Below are 12,129 nucleotides of genomic sequence, written 5' to 3'. Positions count from 1 at the left end.
AAAAACCTGAAGCACTAAATTGTTTCATTAAACTCTATAGGCATCCCAATTAAGCAGGTCAGCTCATTTCAGACTTAAATTTATAACAACACACCTAAAAGCCTTTGCGAAAATGGAGGTCACCTGCAAAATAAAATGACACAGTATATAAAACTTAAAATCACAGAATTGCTGCAAAGACAAGCATCCCTCCGTAGCAGTTTGTGAAATTATTAGTAAAATTATATTTAACATGTCTGTTTATGGTTTGCTTCATTCCCAGAAGGCAATATTCAAGTCCTACATCAGAGAAGAGAATTTAAGGTTTGCTTGCGTGGTGCTTAGTCTCAGTTTGGTGGGTTTGAAATCCCTAAATGAGGAGGCTGCAAACAACCGCTGCGATGAAGCTGGTCCCCCAGCTAACCTGGCAGCCGTTGCGTCACCCAAACCTGTCCTTCCTTCGCTGCCTGTGCCTGGGAACTACCTTGAATGTGAAGCAAGAAGAAAACATGTTCACCGGCGTGGTCTTCTATCCAAAACTGTATATATCAGGGTCCTCTCCAGTTTCACAGTCTGAGAGGACACTTTTGAGGCTGAGCTGCCTGTGCTCCTTCCCTGCCATGAGGCAAGTCATGTTGGTGATACGGATGGAGGCACAGCTACGGGTGGATGGTCTTCGTGCCATGTTTAACCAGTCACTGCAAGGCTGCCTCAGGTGGTCTCTCTGCAAGGTTCAAGGGTCTGGCAAACTTTGTGAGGGGAGATATGTGAGCTAGGCAAACCTTTGCTTGTAAATAACTTCAGAAGGGTGTTCACTTCTCTTCACCTGTAGAATAAAACCAATAAACACAATCTCTGTCAAGTCAGCCCACTCTCTAGCCAGCAGTTTTGTAGCACGCCATTCATATGGTGGCTTTTCTTGGGACGCATGGACAGGGACAACAGCCTGTGACCAAATAGAAAGCACACATTTTTTTCAAAGGTTTATTCCATTTTCATGGCTCCTTGAGGCCAACTGTCTTCCTCCTCAGTCAGCACCTGAACATCTAGATATGAAATATAGTGGAAATACTTGAAGTATTAGTGCATCAGGCTGGACAGCTAGCTTTACTGATGGAGACTCCAAAGCCTCTCTGGGAAAACTGTTTGACCACCCTGACAGTAAAAAAGTTTTTTTCTTGTGTTTAAATGACAGTAATCTGTCATTTAAATCTTTAATCTTCCTGTATGGCAGTTTGTGCCCATAGCCTCTCATCCTGTCACTGGGCACCACTGAGAAGAGTTTGGCTGTATCTTCTTGATTCCCCCATCAGGTACCGCAGAGGGGAAGGATCACCTCCCTCAAGCTGCTGACAATGCGCTGTCTAACGCAGCCCTGGAAGCTGTTGGCTCTTTCTTCTGTTTTGTTTTGGAAAGGATAGCACTGTTTGTTGTCATTAGTGCCGTCCGTGTGAGTGCTTGACCCCATCTTTCCTCCAACCCCCTTCTTCATGCATGGGGACAAAGGGAAGAGTGTAGGATCTGAGCTTGAAAGCCAAGGTTCCCTGATGGGTGTTTCTAATGGGGAGCAGGTTGGAGGTACGTTATTAGGGCTGCTAGAGTGAAACAGAGGTCTGAGACTGGACATACATGATTATGTTATTATGGACTCAGCTGTTATACATCATTAGCCCAAAGAAAGGCTGCATTTTATAGAACAACTCCACAAATAATTGGTGGATGCGTTCAAATTCAGCCCTTCAGCACCACTCCTAGTGGTTTAAATCAAATCACCTTGCATCCTCTGCAGGTGCACAGAGGTAAAATTTGGCCTGTAACTTCGTTTTCACCATCCATATGCATATAAGAATTATTCCACAGAGGTTTCTAATTCACAGGGGAAGTATACCTGTGTGATTTGGCTAAGACCATTAGAAATAAAAGTAGTGAAAAATAAAGGCAGCTCTGAAAAGTCACATTTATAAGCTCCGACAACGGAACAGTTAAATAAGACACAGTTTATTGTGTCAGTCATTAAACCCAAACTGTTTCCTAATGATTTCAACATGGGTCATTACATAGAGTGATCCAGTAGCGCATAAAAACTACTCTCAGCAAACCTGGGAGGGGAGGGGAGGAAGGTAGACGTTATTGCTGCCTTGCAGCAAAATGCTTTGCAGTAAATTGGCTCTGTGCAGCTCAGGCGTTCTGTGATGCTGCTCACAGGATTCAGCCCGCAGCCACTTCCAGGCTCCCCTTCTGAGAGGTCTCCAAAGTTTTGGTTGTAAGTACAACGCAGAACTGTGTTGCTAACGTGTGTCATCTGAGGAGGTAAAGCATTTGGTTTTTTTTTGGTTTGGGGTTTTTTGGTGTATTGCAGTTTCCTGAGGCCATTATTTCCAGTGGCAGTGGTGAGTGGTATCTTACATGGTTTGTCAGTGCCATCAACTCTGTGCTTGCTCTGGTAGCTTAGCTCTGCTCCACTGCAGAGCTGTGGCCCGCTTGGTCAAAATCTGTCCTTTACTGATATGACACACTGGACCTGACTGAAGGTCTACGTTTTTATTGGCATTTTTCATGGCTTCCCGATCTCTTTTCCTCTTGTTGTTGCCCTTAGGATGTCAAGTGATACCCAGGGTTTTGCATCCCGCAGGCCTCCCTGCTCCAGGGGCACTGAAGTAATCTCCCTCTGGTACCTTGCTTCCAGTTTTGACTTTCCTCAAGAGGCCACTGCTCTTTGACAAGATAAAATATGTCAGTTGTAATTCTTAAATCAACTGAAATATTGGATTGGTTGGTATACAGGAATAAAATTACATGGGTTATCAGAAGAACTCCAGTAGACAACAGAGAAGACATGAGATGGTGCTGACCATGCACATGTGATCCTGGAGCCTAATCAGGATGTCTTTTTCAAGCTCCACCAATAATTTCTCCATCTAGACTTCTTTTGAAAGGACTCCATTAATACGGAAGATCCATCAGGGTATTTCATTAGCTACATCTGAAAGGTTCCAATTTCACGTTAGAAATAAAATACAGCTATTTCCCAGTGACAGCTGATGGTATTATTACTGTCCAGGACTGATTATACTGCAGTCAGGCACAGCGCAAAAATCGTGACATGGCCTAGTGCTTCTCTGTCCCTTACGAACATCCTCCTTTGCTGCTGTAGTCCTACTGCAAATTAGACCTGACTGTTTCAGTCAATCTGCTGACCGTGTGAATATCCCTGGTGGAGACCATCACCGTAACTCTACTTTCTCCCATTTTCCCCTCAATCTGTCAATAGCTACTGTAATGCTTCAGTTTTAGTTAGAGTTGGCTGAGTCACACCTGTCACTTGTTATTTACTTGTTCCAAAACGGTGTGTTCTTAGATGAACTGCTACCAGCAGGAAAAATCAGCTAACACGGTAGCGGGGGAGAAACATGGAAACTTGCAATACGCTTAACAAAATGTTTTCTGAAATGACTTATCAGACTTGTTAACTCTTTCACTCAACCCAAAATTGCATTTTAGCCAGGTAATGTACTCTTCCACAATATTTGCTGACTGTTTAGTGTGAAGGTGGAGATGAGGGGCATACATTTCGTAGCTTGCTTAGAGCTCGAGGAATCCTTGACAGTACTTGTCTGTGCTTCCCTACTGGTGGAAAAATATTTTTTTAACTGCAGTTGGGAATATTTGAGTTGGCGTCTATTGGGAGTGAATCAGTACAGAACCTCAAACTTCCTTCTCCAGCATATGCAAGAAGCGGTAATTGATTCTCACTTTGCTCTTGTGAAGTGTCCTGTACCCTATAGTCTGATTCAGTATCAGTAGCTGTCAGAGAATCATAGGGGATGTAGCAGATACTACTGGAATATGTTTATTGACAAAGGAAATCCTAATCTGATCATTTGACATCAGTCGTAACATTTATTGAGAATCCTTCCATTTAGTATAGGTATATTTACGCTCTAATATGTCAAATATTTTTGAATTTTGTTATAAATAAAATAAATTTCAGGAAAATCTGTTGCATTTAAGTGAGAAATAGAACAGTATGGCACATAAATGATAGTGCAATTGTAGAAACACAGGAAACTCCTAAGAAATTGTGTGTTGCAAATGTTTTATGCGAAATTTATAAACTCCAGTGCTGGAAATGGGACAGGAAAAATGTATGCAACTTGGACCTTCAAAATTAAGCTGAACTGTGGTTAGTAATCCCATTAAACCAGACTATAAGAATAGTCTGCTATAATCTTAGCATAGGCTTTTTCCTTCTATTTAAATACTCGCTCTATGGAATAGCTTAGCTGTTAAATTTCTTGGCCTAATTCTGTATTTTATTTTAAACATATTTCTGTTTTGTTTCCAGTGCAAGCATGCTAAAGTTGTCTGAGTGGAAACACCCAGTGCTTGTTTCCAACACTCAAAGCACTTACTGAGTCCTAAGCTTTGTCTAGGTGGAAAAAAATATTACTGTGTCTTGCCTACTGCTTTTTTTTGGAACTAGGTATTTTTTAAGATTTTTTTTTTTTAGGAATTAGGATTTTCTTTTTTTTTAGGAATTGCTATCTGAAGAACCACCTCCTAGACCAGCTATTCTCATGCCTTATGAACTGAGAGAAGCAGTGCATCTTCTGGAAGCTAACCCAGAAGCTGTCTGGAAAGCACAACTGACTGTGATAGGCACAGCCTATGAAATCAGTCCTGCAGGCATTTCACAACATAAGAATAGAGATGGGGTGTGTGTGGGGAGGGAATTCTTTTTTTTTCTTTTAATTATTTGAATGTAATGGAAAGGGAGCCAAAGGAACTGGTGTAAGAAAGCTGGGCTGTAAAGAAAAACATGGAGTTGCTCATTTCTGTTTGGATAACCTGACAAATACACTGCTCTGGTCAAAAAAACTGAGAGCTTCTCCTGCTGCCAACTTATGATGAGAAAGGTACGTTATTAGAGTGCCTGGGAGAGTATTACCTAGTGCTTCTTCTGCGTTTACTGCCTGTAATAGTCATTTTGATAATGTAGACAGGTTTAGAAGAATGAATCACTGTTAGGTACCAGAACGACCATTTTATTTATTGCTCCGAATTCACGAGTCCTTTCTTAACTTGCTTTTATCTTACGGATGCATTTTCTGTGCCATGACTAATGCAGGTTTCTCCATCCCACTGGAGCTACACACCAGTGCACCACATAATGCAGGCTTTCTGACTGGATGGTAATTATGTACTAGCCTGGGGACAGAAAAGGAGTCATAAGGCCTTTGGGAAATACTGACAAAATGTAACCAATATCTAATCTTTTCACCTTAGAGTTGCTGATGTAGCTCTAGTGAAACATCTACCAACTCACTTGCAACCTCCCACTCTCCAGCTGTCCTTGGTGTTAACCTGTGCTTGCGGGAAGTAGTAAGTCTATGTTAGCACACCTTTTTGTATTTAATGCCTTTTATTGCTGTAGATTTTTTTTCCTACACAGAATAGATAAATACAAATTTAATCTATTTATACCATACATAGTATTGTTTTGTGACATACATACAATCAGTAATTCTCAGACAGTATTTACCAGTAGGGAGGCTTAATGAGTAGAGGGGCAGCAAAAAAAAGTTCAGTGGTATTGTAAAACTTCCACTAATCCATGGACTACTTTGCTACAAGCTTTACGTTATGAGAGACTTGAAAGGAATCACTGGCTTCACTTCCTTTATACCACTTTGAAATAATGTCTTATGAGCGTTGTGACTGGATGGTTGAAAGTACAGATGAATTAGGGTTCCTTCTCTGTCCAAACAGGTGAATCCCACTGCACAACTGTGCTTATGGTTGATGGGGTCCAGACTCATAGCTCACTTTTTCATTGCCATCTGTAAGGCTTGTGCTGGAAGGGGAGAAAATTCAGAGCTCTTTGCCCAGAACAGCTTATTCAATAAAAATAGTTTCTTAGCCATGGGATTGGAGGGAAACATGAAGATCTGCATCTTCTTGACGGGGATCTTGACTCCATCTCTTATCAGTAGCATCAGCAATTCTCATTCAGGAACAATTACACTACAGCAAACCCAAAGAATAGCTGTTTCGGAGTTGCTTTGAAAATGAAATTCAAAAGCTGTTAGTTTCTTTTGTTATTCAATATTTAATTATTTAAGGCCATAAAATAAATCATCACGGTTTTGCTTAGATTCTGCATGCTGTAAAATGAGTCCGTCCATGCCTTCCAATACTAAATTATTGCTTTCTTTTATCCAGAGCAATGAATACTGTTGCCTCAGTCACAGCATCAAGTGTCCAACTAAACACTGATTTTTTTAATTTTTGTGTGTTACAGTTTCTACACCCTTTGGTTAAAAATCAGCGAGATTCATTATGGAAAGACCACTTCAAAGACCCAATTTACATATTTTGATGATACAAATGTTCTGAGCAACAAATCAGAGAGAAAAGACCCATCACGATAGACCTCCTATACCTCCTGCAAATTCCAGATGCTCTGGGCAGATTCTTTTTGGTTGATGGGAGCTTTGATTGTTTGCAGTGGATTTATAATAGCAGCTCTAAAGCTGTGTGTGATGTGACTGAATTTCCTACAAGATATGTTTATTTTGTACCTGTTTTCCGGGGAGCTGTACAGAGGTGTTTGCAGTACTAAATGATCATCTGGGCCGCTGTAGTAAATAGAAGCCCTTCAGAATAACTGAATCATGATCTGAGTTTTATGTTGGTGAAATTTTTACACATCACCATTTTCTACAGTAACTTCAAAAGATAATTATTCTGCAGATTTAGGATTTTCTTTTTTACCTCAATCTCATTTGGTGTGTTGCACAGTCACAGCCCTCGTTGGAAAGGTCTCTAATTCCCAAGGCAAGTAGCCTCCTCGGCAGACTCACTATCCTGATAAAAACCCACTCTTCTCATACCTGAAATACCTCACTCTTCTACCTAGTCAGGTGAAGCTTTTCTGTGATGATGTACGCCAACCCCCTTGCAGTTTTCTTAGGAAGGGAAACAACGATAGCATTTCCTATTCTTCTTGTCATCCCTTTATTCAGGAATTTCACTGAACTTCTGTAAATTAATTCAGATGAGGCCACTGCCTCTCAGATGATCACTGTTTACACATACTGCAAGTGGGGCACAAAAGCACAGAGAGATTAAATACCTTCCAGAGGCTCACACAATGAATTATTGTCAAAAGCTGAGCCCTGGAGTCCTGAATCCATTTCAGAGTTGCAGAAATCCCTCCCAGGATTTCCTTGGGTGCTGACTATACAGGGTACACAAAATGCAATATCTTTGATCTCTGAATTAACTACTGCGTGCTTAATTAAAGACTGTTTGTAGGAAAGATATCAGAATTCTGCTTTATGAGGCTTGGGTTTGTCGGAGCTGATATAACAACGTGGCAAGATTTTATATTTGCAGAGGCTGTTGCAATACTGCAGCATTCTGTGACTTTGGTGCAGGTAAGTGAGTTTCTAAGACACTCATGTAAAAAATGCCTTTCTAAGTTGAATATAATTGCAGAACACGCACTTTCAGCAGGTAACGTTCAGGTGAATATCTGCTTGCTCTGACTGTCAAAATGCAACCCAAGCTACTGCCCTGAAAAATCTTCATCTTACAGTCTCATTTTTAGAGAGTCTCTTCACGTTCTGATTTGGCTTGTTGCTGATATATGTCTAGAATGAATATTTTAATAGTTTTCTTTTTTTAATATTATGTCTATACATTTTGGGAAAATGCCTACTTCCTTCTGAGATAGTCTTAAAAAAATATCCTAGCCTTTCTCATGTGCTCTGTCAGCTGCTTTTTAAAGTTGCATTCACTTGATCCTTTCAGTTAATAATAAATCTATCGCCCGATATCAGAGAGCACTACAGTCCTTTTTCAGCTTCCCAATTTAAGTCTTAAAATTTCTTCATATTTCATCATTGTCCACCCGGTGAGATTGGTTTTAGGGCTCTACTGTCACATTGCATATACAAAGCATTACTTCAGCTTGTACTTGGGAAACAATTTGTATAAAATGTGTGGATGCATAATTTTCACTTCTACGATCCCACCGCGTCAGTTCTTTTCTCACCCTTTTCCTGCTGGCACACACCACCTACGTTCTACCCATCTCCTTCTGGCCTGCCTGTCCTACCCGCTTTCCCCCTGCTCTGGCTCGGGAAAGCTCCCATGGGCTGGGCACAGTCTCTGCCGGCTTTTTTGTGGAAGCTCTTTTTTGTTCTGAGAGTAGAAAGGGACCACAGCCACACTGGGCATACCGCTGGTGCCACTTGAGTGCTACAGGCAGCGTTTACTCCAAGGAGATCGCTGTTCTTTTCGTAAACGTTTAAATCTGTTCCCAAGAGAAATCACAAGTTCTCTCCTAAAATAATACTTTCCAAGCGAGATGATCACAAATAACAAAGTCATTAAAATGCTAAATAATTGCAAGAGAACATTATGCGCTTGCTTCCATTAAGAATATGCTCTTCCTTAAGTGATTATGAAATGATATTAAAGTGGACAGATCTTCCCTTGGCGTGGTTTGACTGTTACATCAGTGGACTTACATTGATTTATAACAGATAAAAATCTGACCAATTTGGCTTAATGTAAGTGATTAATACATATATCGGTGCAGCATTGACCCTGGTCCTGACTCTCTTGGTTTCAGTATGTGAATCAGAGGTAACTACATTTTATTCAATTTATTTTACAATAATAAATATGCTGTTGGCTTGCATTACAAGCAAACTACTTAATAAACACTTTGTAGTACTATTTAGATGAATGTATTGCTTGGACATGTGGAAGTCTTTTGAAGAGAAGGATAACAATAATGCCTCATGATTTAATGCTAAGTGGTATAAAAAATGGAGCATACGTATCAAGTCAACCTCCTCTAGAAAAGCACTGATCTCTAACTATGGGCAAACCAGAAATACAGATAATCTGAGGCATATCAAAACCCATTCTGTAAATTAAAAGCCTTTTTCAAAAATATGCCATTTGTCTCGTTTTCTTCTGTAGAGAAATCATCTCTTAACCGTATGTATTTCTGCTAAATGAGATATTTGTTGCATTCAACCGGAACAAAGGAAAATACAAATCCTAATGATTTTTAAATGACTTGATTCAGTTATTTTTAACCCCTTGCAATCAATAGCTTGGTTTTTTTTCCTAATTCAGCAGAAATGATTACACCTTCCCATCTAGCACGAACTCCACAGGAAATAGCTGTAAAGCACATTGCTCTCCATATTGACGATTTTAGGACCTTTTTTTAAAGAATGCAAATCTTAGGATTATTTTTTCAATAGGGCTTTGGTGTTTTGTAGTTTATAAACCCAGTGTGAAGAGTCTATGGCTTTGCCACCTCTACAGATCTGGATAAACGTGAGCTCACATACCACTCCCTGTGTCTTTGGCTTATTGAGGTTTTAGCGTTTGTACATATTCTGCTTACACTTTGGTACATACCACATAGACAAAACCTCTGATGGGGATGTGTGAGAAAAGATCATCTCGCAGAGAAGATCGTTGGCGGAGAAGTGAATTCAAAATTCTTATTTTTTCTGTGTAACGAGCTTTGTACTTTCTCCACTCCCCTTGTTAATGGCACTGCTGCAGTTGGGGTGGTCTAAGGATATAAACAGGACCACGCTTACAGAAGGACATGAGATGTTTTATGAGGAACAACTTACGGAGTTGGCAAAATTGCATGATTTAGATGCACAAGCCTTTCTTCATCTTTAAATCTGAAAGAAAAGCAGCAGCTTTCAAAGCTAAATGCATGAATATAGGTGCTCAGAGGATAGTTAGAGAAGTATGAATTAAAATATTTTTGAGGACGTTACCAGAGAAGAGAGAGGTTTGAAAAATGTATGACTAATACAGAGTTTGATTCCTTTTAGTCTCCTGATACCATGTGCTTACAGATGTATCAGTGATCTTTCTGTTTATGTTTTTCTGTCTGTCAGAATATACTTGCTTCCCTCAAAAGACAGTACAGAAAATTAAGTCATTAGTATCTCTTTTGGACTCTGACAACCCAAGTACAATATACTCGGAAAAGTCAGGTTCTTGGAATTTCAAGTTTATATCCAAAATCAGTGAGGAGTTGACAAAGTTTGGTGTTAATTTTCCTGTACCTCAAATTCCTGATGTGAAAACTCATCTTTTCTTTTTTTGGGGAACAGATGAGACAATTTTGTTAGGGAGAGCATCCTCAGTGATAAACATGAAACAAGAACTCAAGACTAAAATCTGGTGCATGGCAAATATGGCAAATATATGGTATGTAGAGGATGATTAAAAAAAAGAGAATAGACATCCCATCCATTCCTGATTGCTATCCAGTCCCTCTGATGAATAAGGCAAGGATTCAGAGGAACGGGTGGTATGTCTGTGTGCAATCAAAGGCTGTTGTAGAGGAACATTTTCTAATTTGGGAATACTTGTCTTTCCAATTTAAGTAACATTTATAACATCAGGTTTCAGTTTTTGATTAAATGGGATATTCAGCACTGTTGTGCAAAATCTTTATGTTATGTCAGTAAAAATAATAGAAAGGGAAAACATGGTGTTGAGCTTCTCAAACCCAGGACTCTGAGTGGAGGCTTCTAACTTTGTAAAACAGGGCAGATAATGCATCATTAAATAACAGGATTTTGTAATGGTAGTTTATATTTGAAAATTTTGGTTTATGAAATGATCATATTAGTATTGCATATAGATGAATACATTATTAGATTAACCTCTGCTTCATTTTGCATACAACATGATTATTGAATTCACCATTTCTTGATCTTCTTTGTGAAATATTGTTACAGGATATGTAAAAAATAAAAGAACACTTAGGTACTAATTATGGAACCATTTCTATTAGGATATTGAAGTTTCATTCAATTTTTTACCTACTTTAAATGTCACTATTCTATTTTTTTTTTTGTTTTCCATGAAGATCATGGTATATTTTCATCATATTTATCTGAGAAAAAAAATTTTTGGAACATTTAAACTATATCTATTGCTTTATAATCTTCTGTGCACTAAAGCTGGGATCAAAAATTTAGTGTTTGACTGGGAGGGTTTCTGTGCCACTGAGTGGCTGGTTTGTTATCCTTCAGGCTTCCTATATACTAAAATGACTGCCAGGTAATATCAGATGTTTCTTTGAGAGAAGCTAAGCAGACTTACTGACACTTATACTTTATATTGCCATTAATTTTACTTTAATCAAAATATCCATTTTCTTAGTTTATAATTGTCTTGAAGCTGCCAGACTAAATGAAAGATCCTTTTTCTATCAGTAAGGAGAATGCTGTTGTTAACGTCTCTGTTGTGTGGCAGAGTCTGGGGTGGCAGGATGGCAGCCTCTTCGCGACGGCTGGTTACAATGTCCAGGAATACTCTGAGGCCGTTCTCCAAGGCAGCATCCTTTCACAGTGAACCTGCCTTTGGATGCTCTGTAAGTCTGGCAGGCCATTAAACGAGCGGTAATTGAGGAAAATCTGTAAATTCCATGTTGTTTTGACCTAGTTGGCAATCCATTTGTAATACTATTATCACTTCATCCTTCAACAAGTTGTTCGCTTGAGTTCATGCTGATCTTGTTGACAGGCTAAGAATGTCATGCTATTAGTAAGGATGGTGTATTGCATAATGTGTGTTTTCATGTCATGTGGGGGGCGTAAAAAGTTCTTTATAATCATATAGAAATTAGTGTTGTAGGTGAAGCACCTACTAGAATGCTTCCACTTGTTTGGCACTTCCTTGCTTTTTAGGACTTACGTTGGAAAAAGTATTAAGTGACCTCAAGCAAAACAGCCTTCAAAATGTGTTATGGAATATTGTGTAATGGATGTCACAGTTAAAACTGTAAAACACAGAGAACACGTTTCCATGGTACTCCGTTGCGGAGAGGTTTGGTGGGAGTGGTGAGATCGGTGTGCGCAGAGAGCGAGTGGGGATGTCTGGGTGCAGAAACAATGGAAGGGGCGGCAGGAGAGGGGTGTCACATCGAAACACAGCTCGGGACACCCTGATCAGATGAGCCTGCACCCAGACTAAAATGAAGGACGAACGGCAATTGGGGAATCACTGAGCTCTTCATCGAAGGGTAACTGCAGAAAGATGGAAGAGTGAGGCTGGAGCCTACAGAGAGACAGAAATCTTAGCCCA

This window comes from Charadrius vociferus, unplaced genomic scaffold (genome assembly GCF_000708025.1).
Source record: "Charadrius vociferus isolate BGI_N301 unplaced genomic scaffold, ASM70802v2 scaffold19, whole genome shotgun sequence".
NCBI classification, from domain to species: Eukaryota; Metazoa; Chordata; class Aves; order Charadriiformes; family Charadriidae; genus Charadrius; species Charadrius vociferus.
Note: the sequence above shows the minus strand (reverse complement) of the source record.